The sequence below is a fragment of the Cyanistes caeruleus genome, chromosome 1, assembly GCF_971803275.1.
Source record: "Cyanistes caeruleus chromosome 1, bCyaCae1.hap1.1, whole genome shotgun sequence".
Taxonomy (NCBI): domain Eukaryota; kingdom Metazoa; phylum Chordata; class Aves; order Passeriformes; family Paridae; genus Cyanistes; species Cyanistes caeruleus.
The window spans coordinates 117,669,343-117,681,935 of record NC_141701.1 but is presented as its reverse complement, the minus strand read 5'-3'; the positions used below and the strand labels follow the sequence as shown (position 1 = coordinate 117,681,935).

The window sequence follows — 12,593 nt, the reverse complement described above, 5'->3', positions numbered from 1 at the left end:
CTGGATATAAATAGACATACTGAATTCCCACCTTTGGGGGCCACAGGCAGGAAAAGCTTACATGAACTCTTTTGCAAAAATGTCTTCAGTAGCTTCATTGCAACATAATAAATTGCTTAAACACCTCCCTTTCCCCCCGACACTTTATGCAGGTGAAAGTTTTCTAAGTGCAAAAGAGTACCTTGGCCAAGGGCTGCCTGACCTCAAGAGTCCTGGCCTGGCAAAACACAGCACCAGATTCTGATTCATCATGAAATTTCTGATTAAAATTTCTCAAGACTAACAAATACATTTATAAATATATTCTGTTCATTACATAGAGTCTAGTTATTTTGAAATATCATATATTTGGGGTTAATTACAAAAAAGCAATGATTTGTACACCACACTGCTTTGTTCTAGCATTTCAGCCATTTATTAAAAAGCAACACAGATTCATGTAAGTACATATGACAACTCATGTTCTTCTTGGCCACAGCAGAACTAGTTCTAATAAACTATAGACATCCTCAAAGCTCAGCTATTGCAACACCCTCCTGTCTGCTGTGGAACACAACAACCACAAAACAGAAAATAGCTTGCTTTCTATTTGTGAAAAATGCCCTAAGGAACAGACACTAGCTTATTTGCAAAACTAAACATGCATTTAAAAAAAATAAAAATCAGATTTTATGAGTAAAAGCAAAATACTGGCAAAATGTGTACTCAAGCTTCATATGATATACACACACTTGCTAGATAATGGTTTTCCAGCTAAGCCCATATGTTCAGTGTAAATGAACACTTTTCAAGAGTCAGTACATTTATACAGCAAGCAAATGCTAAGGGTTCCATATGCCTTCTTTGAAATTACCACCTGGACACATTGATAGATAGAGATAATGCCTAATTTAGTTCAAATTATCTGAACATGGTCCATTTTTTACCTTTGTAATTAATGCTTCAAAGTCAGCTAGAAATTCAACAGTTACCTTAAAAAGCACACTTTCACACTCAGTTAATTGCAAAAATTCAGAACATTTTCATTTACTCTAATAATTATTCTAGTGATCTTAGATAAAATTATAATACAATTAATATAAACTATTTCCAAAAGCAAGTTAACATATATCTCACCTAACATTGTACATTTTTGAACTGTGACATTACTACAAAGAGTTAAAAGCCAGTATGTCACAGTTTGCATTAGAAAGAGAACCAGCACAACTGAGTCAATATTGTATTGATTTCTATAGTAATCTAAACCATGTAAGTAAGCAAAAACATCCTACTCATGATAGGACTGTGTGCGTGCAATTGCTTCCATAGGAAAGGAAGCAAAGGAAAACCCAGTTCTGGCTATTTAATTTTTGCTCACAATTAACTGGCATTTCCCCCTTACATCCCCTTCAACCAAAATCTGTGCCTTTGCCTCAGTGCAAACAGCATCTCTAATCACCTCTTCTTTCAACTTCAAAAAATCATCCAAAGTATCTTCTGGTGCACAAAATGCAGTTTCTAATGTTACCTAAGAGGTCTTCTAAAAACCAAAAGCTGTTTAGAATTCTACTGTGAGAAATCAAACTAAGGTTTCAATTTTTCAGCATCTTATCTAGACTAACAATTTTCTGTGTAGAAGAGTTAACAGAAACAGAGAATGAAAGCAGGGTAAATTCAAGATGATTAATTTAAGCTTCTGTTCCTCAAACTAATTTAGGAATCATAACAGAACTTTGTGAAGGTATAAAGAACATTGCATCTCAAACAGTTTGTATTAATAAAACTTAAAATAACTGAAGACAGCAGGTCATCGCCATCCATCTTCTCCAAATGTCATCTATTTCCAATAAGAAAGCTTATGAAATAAGCTAAGAAGTAAGAAAGAAGGCTTAAAAATGGCCTAACTTAAAAAAAGAATGACATGTCTACAGGGGTTTGAGTGGTGATCTGATGACCTCCACAAGACCTGTTAGCAAGGTAAGATCTCCACACTTAACTCTCAAATTTTAAGAAGCGCAATGATGATATGCATTTTTTCAAAAGTAAAGGCTTTTATGTTGACATGATCACTGTAAGAAAAAAAAAAAAGTGTTGTAATTTTCAAACTACACTTACCTTTAAGTAACTTTCAAGAGTCTTTAATGGGTGACTATAAAGAGAATATATTACAAAAATGCAACCTGCAGGTTAAAATACAGATGTCTGCCATCTACACTAGACAGAAAAAAGAAAAAACATGAACTCTGAATCAGCTAAAAATAGCAACCTTTCCTATACATCTGCCTTCTTCTCTAGGAACAAATGAGCAGAAGACTGTAGCAGCACTGCTGATGACACCTATCAAAGAATCTACTCAAAGATTTGTCTCTTGCCAATCAGCATTTACCAAGTTTTTTTCTGGGCTGAGGTTAATCCAACTGGTTTCAGGCAATATTTTGTATGATTAAAAGGATCTAGGAAAGGAAGAAAATTGTTCTGTCAGGTTCCAGTAAAAATGAAAAAAATTAGAACCAAGTTGTATATCAACTCAGCAAGTCAAATACCTGATCTGTGTATTTCTTCAGAAGACAAAGACTGCTTTTTAACAGCTATAGCTCTAAGTAAACAGGCATGCCTTAGTATAAGCTGATTTTATCACATACAGACAGAGATGAGTGTTCAGCATCACTATGAATATAAGTTACAATACTTCTAGAATACTTCTCATGAGTCACTCATCTGAACTCCTCTGCTGTTTCCTCCCCACTCCTGAGGGAATGAGGTGGAGTCAGGAAAAAGAACAGTCTGAAGCAAGAAATTAGTACCTTTCTTCCCAGTTTTGTTCTGTTTATTCCAGAGCATCTGCAGAATAGTTTTAACCCCTGGAGTCCACAGTTTTGCTTCTAAGGACAAGCAAAATAGCTCTGCTTGCACCTCATGATACCATAGGTAATTGCAACCTTTTCTCATGCAATTATACAGCCTCTGTTAATCTAAAGGAATATTTCATATAGTCAGATATTATCTTTGAACACTTGGCAATTAATAAAATCCAGTATCTGAAAAGCCATTTCAGCTGAAATACAAAGAATAAAAATAATCCAGCATTCATTCTAACTTTTCTCAATTGGAGAAACATAAGTAAAGTTAATAATAAAAAATGTCTGTGATTCAGACATAATTTTCAGTTGTATACTTAAACACCCTGTAACATGTTAAAAATATCATCTGATCAAAGAGCAGTAAAGCACCTTGAAAGTGTTCAAAGTCTACTTACTAAGCAATTTTCTTTTTAAGACTTCTCTATGTCTGAACAATACACCTGCAGACAAACTCTTGGTTGAAGGACCATACAGCCATCATAGTACAAGACATGTAAATACCTTAAAAAAATTATCTATGTTGTCCAAAATATGGAGTCTAGCAATCAAACTGTGCAAAGACCAAAACCCAGAAAAAGAAATGCAACTCCTATATCTATTAAAAGAAAGTGAAAATATGAGGGTCCTGCATCTTCCAACATGTTTTCTAGCTATGATATCACCCAGCACACTTTCCTTTTAAGGCCAGATTTAAATTCACTGGCTGGGTACCCTGTGCACTTTCAGTGTACTGCCCTGCAATTAAAGTTAACAGTTCATTCTTACATTAACACACAGTACATAAAAGAAGTCCTCCAGTCCATCTGAATTCATGGACTCAAGTTACTTCATAGAAAATGTGTGTGCTCAGATTTATCAGCTGCACCCAACAGCAAACACCTCTCTGTCTTTTGAGAAACAGAAGGCAGCTATTACATCCAACAGCTTTTCTAAATAACAGCCACACAAGTCTGATGGTGGCATTGTCAGTCTTGTAAAATTGACAAGAAGTCAAAACAACTCCTGCTTCAGGGAAGAGAGACCACAAAAAGGTGGCCTATCCACATATATTGTTATGAATCGCAAAGGTAAGTTTGCATCCATGAAGACAAACAAAGATCTTGAAAAACTACTTTAGCCACTGTGGCATGTATTTTGGCCAGAAGACAGGTCTTTTTTAAGTGCAATTTTTCTTTTTGGGAGGAGGTAAGTTGAGAGAAGATGACTTTTAAGATATCTTAAAATATCAGTTTAGTCAAAGAGAGAAGCAGGCAAAACACTTCAGCATTTGTTAAACCCACACAAACACAAAATTATTAGCTGTACACCTAAGGTTTTTGCAAGCATGACAGCTTTTAAAAATGTTTTCATAATAAAGAAAGCAAGGCCTACAGGTTTGTTAGAAGTATTTCCACCTCTGGGCAGAACAAAGGCAGAAAAGACACTGATAGAAGCAATTCTTCTGGCCTACTTAGTCATTCCAGCTCAGATCACGGCCATGGCCAATTCTGGGTTTTGGCAAATGAAAATGGCATCAATTACAATAATAACCACAGTGTCCTTCCAGGAATAATTACCAAGGGCAGCAATTTCAGCTGTGCACACAGCTCTAAAAGCAGAGTTGACAAAAACAAAACAAAAATCAAAGGCTCAGTCTCAGCAGTCCCTGTTTGCTCTTTCACACGTCAACCACCCTCTCCCAGCACACCCAGCCTGTTGCTGGGAGGTGAGGCTGGACAGGAATGCCAACATGAGCAGAGCAAAAATAACAACCCAGACACACTGGAAGACCAATCCACTGCCGCAGCTGGCACTGACAGCCTGATGCTTCAGGTAACGATGCTATTACATTTTCCTAAGGAGAAGAAACAGGTAGCTTGGCTGGAGCAAATGAATGACTGCAGAATTCCTAATCATAGTTTTATATCATCTATAACCTTGCATTGAAAGTGTTTATACCAATACTGTACAAACTCCTATGAATTAACTAAAATATGATCCCACTAAATTACATTAGTGCAGCTGGTAAAACAACTGAGAGAATTCCCTTTGGGCCTGTGGGCGCACACATACGCTGAGAAGAATTAGTTCATCTCCTTTGATCTACTTTTCTACTGATCTATAGTCACGCTCAAGATGAACAGAGGAAGTGCTGATTTTACATATTTCCTCTTTGAAAATTTCTTCTTGCAATATTGTTCCCGCAGAGAAAAAAAAGAATCAAACTCATTATTCATTACAGAAAAACTAGCCCACATCACAGAAGGTCAACATAACATTGCCTTATTTTTCACCATGCAAAAGGTTTGCTCGTCCCTCTTCAGTAGGAATTAAGGGGTTTGCGAATAGCGTGTGGGATTCAAGGACAGACACTATAACACACAAGAGCACCACAAGCCTCTCAGAGACTGCATCCTTGAATACCAGAAATTCCTTTGGATTTTCTAATGTATGGCATAACAGGCTTCTTCTGTCTCTGATGCACTGAAACCAATTCTCTATGTTTGTATCCCAAGGAAAAGAAGAAATTCTCACCTGAAAGCTGCTTATTAAAAAAAAAAACCTGAGTGTGATCTTTCATTGCTACATGGGAAAAGAACAAGTCCCAATTTCCCTGGATTTGTATGCTTTTCTGGTTTGTTTTTGAACTGCTGTTTCTCCAGCAGATTATTAGAAACACATTACATTTGGTCTGTAGGACTCAGCTTCCCCTCAGAGGGTAATTTAGCTGGATGGGCTATAAACCAATAGGCTCTATCCTTTTTCTAACCTTGGTTCTTTAGCTGGAAGGCTGGAAACCCCCTTAAAGGAAAGGCAGCACAAGGCAAAACACCCAGGTTCAGCACTGGACAGTGCTGGTGTTGAGACTGAAAATGAGGAGGTTCTCACTGGAGCCAAGATACCTAGCATGAAGTTTATCATTTCCTCATTAAAACTCTGCTGGGCTGCCATGCTGCTGAGCTTCTTAAGAAGCAATGGTTTTCAGGTGGATTTCCAGAAATGAGAATTGTTCTGCTGCCTATGGTGAGTAACCATATCTCCATTATATTGATGACATATAAAACCTTTCATTGCAGCACATTTGATGAGCCTGGGATGACGGACATATAAGTTAGTCCTTTCCAGGTCCCATCAGTGTTATCCTCCTAATACCATTCTTTAACACAGATGTGCCTGTTCTTTTCCTTTTCCCCTTTTCTTTCCCCTGTAAAATTCACTAATTTTTTTTCAGCACCATTTCAGTTAACACTGGAGCATGCACCTTTTTTGATGCTCCAAGATATGTAGAAAGAACAAGGAAATCTGAAATTGGCTAAGAGCATATGAAACTATAGAAAAGATGGGTTCATTAAAAAACACCTAAATTCTGGAAGATAGGAAGATTAGCAGGCAGCCATATAAAAATGTAACAAAAATTCTAGTCTAGCATTCTACAAGACATTCTACACACTTAAAAAACAATCCTCATGACTGAATTCTTATCCTGTACCACTTAACACATTTTAGGCAGGAAAGTCAAGTCAGTTATGCCAGTCAGAAGAGGACTTTCAAAGTTTTATGTTACCAACCACATCAATCTTTGTGGGTAAGTTGCCATCGTTACAAAATGTTTGCTTTTATACATCTGTCAGAAGTTCCTATGGAATTCCCACATGACCAAAATCAGCAGTGGTTGGGAGTGCTCCACCAACATTTAGGAACTTGAGTCAGAAACACATACCACTTCCACTCAGACTATTATCTGGGAAACACTAAAAAAAAATGATTCATACCATTTTGAGCCATGGAAGGGAGGAAACAAACATCATATTCAGCTATTTAAAACCTTCAGTGATGACACATCAGTTTAGAACATTTCCAGAACCAGTTGCTTTTCTCAAGTAACAAACAGCAATTGCCTATTCAAAAAAATAAACAACACTAACAGACTTGCTTTCAACAGAACCATTCAAGTAGAGAATTAGTAAAAAGGAAAGAGTTTGGATTTTTTTTTTTTTTGCCCCTGCCCCCCCACCTCCTCCCAAAGCACAAAACCCAAGAAGCTCAGTGGATCTATTTCTGCTAGCCAAGGTCAGAGAGCTCATCAATCTCCAACTGCTAATTATGATTATTTAAGTTTGATTTTTAGTAGTATTTGCAAGAATCAGCTTGGATATGCTGCTACAGCAAACAGTCCATTGCCTGTCTCATCTCAGCAATATTAGCAGGGTTTTATCTCAGTCCATGTTTTGCTTGGACTCATAGCTGTGTTACTTCAGCATCAAATACTAACAAAATGCTAATGCAGTCACAGAAGCAAGAAGAGATGTAACTAATTAAGAGTGAGAAGTAACAAACAGCTGTGAAAAACTAAGAACCAGAGCAGAGCAATGCACCCAAATAAGTGTTAAATAGCACTCACTGGCTTCCAGTGGTTAAATGACCAAAAGGGGAAAGAAATAACACAGGTTTGACTGAGGAAAAAAATAAAACCTAAGTAGGAGCAACTATACCGTACAGGCTGCTTTACCTCTACTAGAAGGGCATCAGGAAGAGAACACTTCCAAATCTGACCATCTTAGGGAAGGAAAGTTTACTCAGCTTCAAGTGTATGCCTGCTATTCACTCAAGTCTGATAAGTAAAAGAACTAAAATGCGTTATCTAGAGGAAACTATTTAGAATGACAGTGATAGCAGCATATATGTTCTAAGAGGACCACACAATTTCTGCTATTCAAAACAAAGCTCTGATTTTGTCAAGAAGCAAAGCATTACAAAATCTGCTCCTTCAAAACACCTGTTCAATACTTCTGTCATTACTGGAACTCTCCTAGCAGAAAGTTGAGGCAGTCTGTAATACTGAGGGGAGGAAGAGGCTGAATTATTTCATAGCTCTAAAAGAAAACAGAAAAACTGTGGCCTTTAAAAGTTTCTGTTCAGATTTTCCTACTCATTAGTCATGTGATGGTACAATTTGCCTGCAACCCAGTCTCCCCCTCCCTGTTCCACCCAGGGATGAGTGTTGTTGCTGGACAGAAGAGGCAAAAACAGGGGCGCACTTTAATGGTGAGGGCTTTTTTGCCAGGATGGAGTTCAAGAGGAAAAGGGCTTGAATACATTAACTTTTTTTAGAAGATTTAAAAGTTTTCTTCTAAAGAAATTTTTTTTTTTAAAATCAGTTCTCTCTTCCAGAAGAGTTATAATAATTAGAACAAACTTTAAATAAATATTTAAATATTATAATACTAAAAATGCATAAACATTCCTACTAGTGCAATACTTTTAATTCAGTTTTGGGTAGATAGGAATAGACTGACCACAGAAGCCACAGTTCAGCTGGCTTGTTCACATGTGAAATTTTGGTTTCCATACATACCAGGAACTCAAAATACTGTATGTAAGTGAGCAAAATTAATCCCAGTTGCTATGGATACCACACTGGTTTTTTTCTCTCTTCAGTATGTGAACAGTCAGTGTCACTGTAAACAAATTATTCTGATTATCTCTAAAATAGTGTGTGTCAATAGCTGCGTCAAGAATCAGGATTTGCTGCTTGGGGAAAGCTAAACTTCCTAGAAGTTTTTATGAATCCCTCACACCTCCCACATGTCCAAGAAAAAGCTCCTTTCTGGCAACTGAAAATACTCTATAAAACACAGCTGGACAAAATCCACATATTCACACACACGCACACATACAGGCACTACTACAGGACAAGAGAGCTCATCAAAAACTTCTGCAGCTGCCAAAATAGATGTGGCTTCTCCCAAACTGAGCAAGGAGAAACACAGCTGCAGACAAAAATCTTCCCTGCCTGCTTCAAACCTTCCAAGGAATCCTCCCCACAATGTCCAAAAGGGAAGCCACTCTCAGGAGGGCTTCACACATCACACATCACTACAGGATAAGAGCATGTATATAACCTTTACTCCTTAGTTACTTTTCCTAACAATTTTTCAATTCTGTATTTAGAAGAGTAAAAAGCACTTTGCTTAAAAAGTCTATTACCAAATGAAATTTTATAAAATGCATCAGAGTATTGCTTTAGAATGCTAATTCAATTCTTACCACCCTAGAAATCTGTTTGTTGCTTGTACATTGCTTTATTTTTTTTTAAAGTGACATTTGAAAAACTTTTATTAGTCTGATTTTCACTGCTAGTGAGCAGACAGACTCTTCACTCCTCCCTTCCCCACATGATCCTTACACATTCACATCCTTTTCCTGAGCCAGCACAGGCAACTTGTATGACCCAACTGCCCCGATTTAGGTTTGTTTTTTTTGATGTTGAATTGTGTGAGCCAGCTCACCATGGGCCTGCAGCTGCCACGGAGCAGTGGGAGTGTTCAAACTGCTCACTGCAACAGACAGTGATGAGACGGCTTTGTAAACCCACACCAAACAACCGAGCTCCCTTCATCAACCATGTTATCAGAACTATTCCATTCCTTGTATTTTCCATAAAATATCTCAAAACAGTGTTCATGACACCTGAACTTTTCCAAATTTGGACACTATTATGACCAAGTATATCACTCCTTAAATTCTTTCCCATTACACGAAACCATAGTTATGCAAAGAATTCCAAGTGTCTTCTCCCGTGATTCAGTATGTAAATTGCTCCTAGTAAATTTCCTTTTAAAAAAAAGCATTTTGCAACACAGAAATTTCACAGATTGTGTTAATCAAACTGTGCCTACAGTACTAATAGTATTTATAAACCATATGGCTTTCTGAAGAAAATACTAGAGAATTTTAGGGCCCAGACTTCAAAAAAAGCAGACAAATTCAATTATGTATCCAGAATCCACACACATGCAATTTATGTATTAAATACAAGCACAACAAGGTAGTTACAGCTTTTACACAATTATCCATACATGATCTAAAACTTGTGAGTTTGGGGGGAGTTTTGTATTTTTATTTTTTTTTTAATCAGGATTGTTTTGGGCTTCATGTCTTCCAAAATCTTCCTAACACTGGCTTCAATCAGTGATTTATTCAATTAAGACGACACCTAGAGGAGAACTTGCAAAGTAAATTTTGGCATTCCTAAGAGCCAACAAATTGCATTATAAAGGAATATTACGATACAGAAAGATGGTATCAAAACACAATACATAATGCACATGAGACACATGTTACTTATTCAAAATATTAAGAAAATTAACTTCTATACACCCTTGACTCTAAAACTCCTTTATGATTAGGTATCTTAGAACCTACAAATAACCAAACCCCACTTAGCAAATAAGTGGGTATAAAAAGGGAGTGTATTTGGTGAAGTTCTGTGGCAAAAACAAGGCCACAGTGCATCTTGTATGCAATTGTTTTCTACCTCTTCTTGGCAAGACTTTTATTTTATAAAAGCATTATGAAAATCAAATACCAGACTTCTATTAAATATAAATATGTTAGGAAAACGTCAATATTTAGTAACAAGAAATCAGTAATATGGTTAGGAATAGTCCTATTTGTTTATATCTTACATACCAAGCTGTAGAGTGTCTTCCCCAGAAAACACCTCATGCAACCTCAAGCATGCTTATAATGCAGGGTAATGAAGAGAGAACATCACTAAACTCATGAACTGGTTTGCAAACTAAACTAGAGTCTAGAAATAAACAAACTTACACATCTTGGTTAAAAAACACCACATAACTATGAAAATGTAACCTTTAAATCATGCAGATATAAATTTTAATAGTCTTGACTCAGCTGTTGTAACCTTCTCCCCTAGAGATTATTTCAGGCCCTAGAAAATAAAGGCAACCAACATTTTTTCTGAAGAAGTGGTGATCATCGAAGTTTCTTTTTGGATGTACACTGACACCTCATGGCCATTTAAAAAATACTTAAGGTCTACACTATTTTAGTTCTGTTTTTCTCTTTTTTAAAAACTCCAATTAGTTTTTCTTTTAATGAAATATTGTCCTCTTTAGAAATGTCAACCTTTAGATGACATTATTTGATCTATTGCTCCTTTTCTCTTAGTAAGAAACTACTTAGCATTAATTTTTGATGATCACTGAGGAACCCCCACACAGACACAGAATCAAAGAAGACAGAAAGACAAGGTACCTCTTCTCTGCAGCTTCAGACCCCGCAAACTGCAGAGAAGCAACCACAGCTGCTCTAACTCTTCCAAGAACAGAGAGACCAGGAAGATAAACAGGACTATTGCCATATGAAGAATGAGACCTCCCCAGATGAAATGTCGCTCCCCAAATAACAGAAATAGCTTCTGGATAAATTTCTGACGCTACACAAAAGCCTTTTACTCTTTGAAGTACACGAAAACCTTCAAAGTTACACACATGATTACCTAAGAATATTAATAAAATTCACTACTTCCTTCAGATTCTCATACTGGAAGTAGAAGTGTGTTACTTTTCACTCTTTCCAGCAGGGTGACATGTATGAAAAAAACCACCAAACCTCTGCCATTTTTTCCTTCTTGATTGAGAACTCTGTGGCATATCTATTAAATAGTCAATTACACACTATTATCTCAAAACTGATAATCTGAGAAACTACTCTTTGGTCACTAAAATTATAAAGTCTTGAACTGTGAAAAATAAAGAGTAATATATATGTAACAGGCCTGTAATGTTACTCACTAGGGGCATTACCGACACTTTTAAAATACTATAGAGCTAACTGAATTAACAGTATCCAAGAAACTTAAATATCCACAGAAAAAAAGACTCATTCTTTTGAAATCTTCCTCTTTACCTAAATATGCAAGACAAAGCCATTTAGAGGATATTGTCAGTACTTAAAAATTAAAAGCAGCTACATTATGTAATTTCTTTAGAGATGCTCCTTCAATTTCTTAACCTTCTAAGAAAGAACACTTGACTTCTCTTCTCTAAAGTATTTATGACATTAATTAATACAATATTAATATTTTGGTAAAATCTGCAAAACTTTCCATTTTTAAAAGATAAAACTATTAAAAGCAAAAGTAAAAGTAAGCCTTTACTCCATGTCTTTACCAAGCCTAAGGGAAGAAGAAAAGATTCTGAAAGCATTTATTCTTTACATAATACAAGCTTTGTTTTACATTTTTTGATATGGACTACCTGTAGCATTAAAACGTGATCAAGAAGGAAAAAAATATTCACTTTCCATATCAGAGAAACATTCAATCAGCTTCCCGTCCCACAGAACTCCTGGCTTTAACAGAGATGGAACAAGCAAACTGCCAGTCAGCGTATTTTTACAACACATTCCTTCCCACCCCTGCCAAAAAGCAGCCGCTGATAAATTCCATTCATCATGGAATGAAGCTTATTTCTCAGTCATTACTATCAGCATCTGGTCAGCAGCAAGGGAAATATCACAAGTAGTCATTTATAAATTTATAAAAGATTAAAATGAGGTCATCTTGAAGTGCACACTTGAGAAAGAATCCAAGGTAGCACACTAAAAAATATAATTTATTCTGCTCCCCATTATTTGCATTAAAGAGCTACCACAACATCTGCACAAATGCTAGACCACACATACTAAGTGCCACAGGTATTCAGCTTTAAACTCAGCCAAAATTCAGACTCAAGTTTTCTGCATCAGGTGCCAGAATCAGTTAAAAAAATACAGGGAAAAGAAAAAATTTTAAAACCTGAACAAACAAAAAAAATCCCAACCAACAATGAACACCTACCCACCCAGTATTACTAAGACTAGGAGGAAAATAAATTTTATCTTCATATCTTCATGTTTAATCATTCAAATCATATCGTCATGTTTAATCCACACAGTAATTTAAGTTATAGCACCCTAAATGTTATA

The 12,593-nt window shown here is 36.3% G+C and overlaps 1 protein-coding gene across 12 annotated transcripts in view; it reads right to left on the bottom strand.

Moving 5' to 3' along the window:
- ANKRD28 (ankyrin repeat domain 28) overlaps window positions 1-12,593 on the bottom strand; it is a 120,190-nt gene that overhangs the window by 75,351 nt on the left and 32,246 nt on the right. The window lies entirely within an intron of this gene.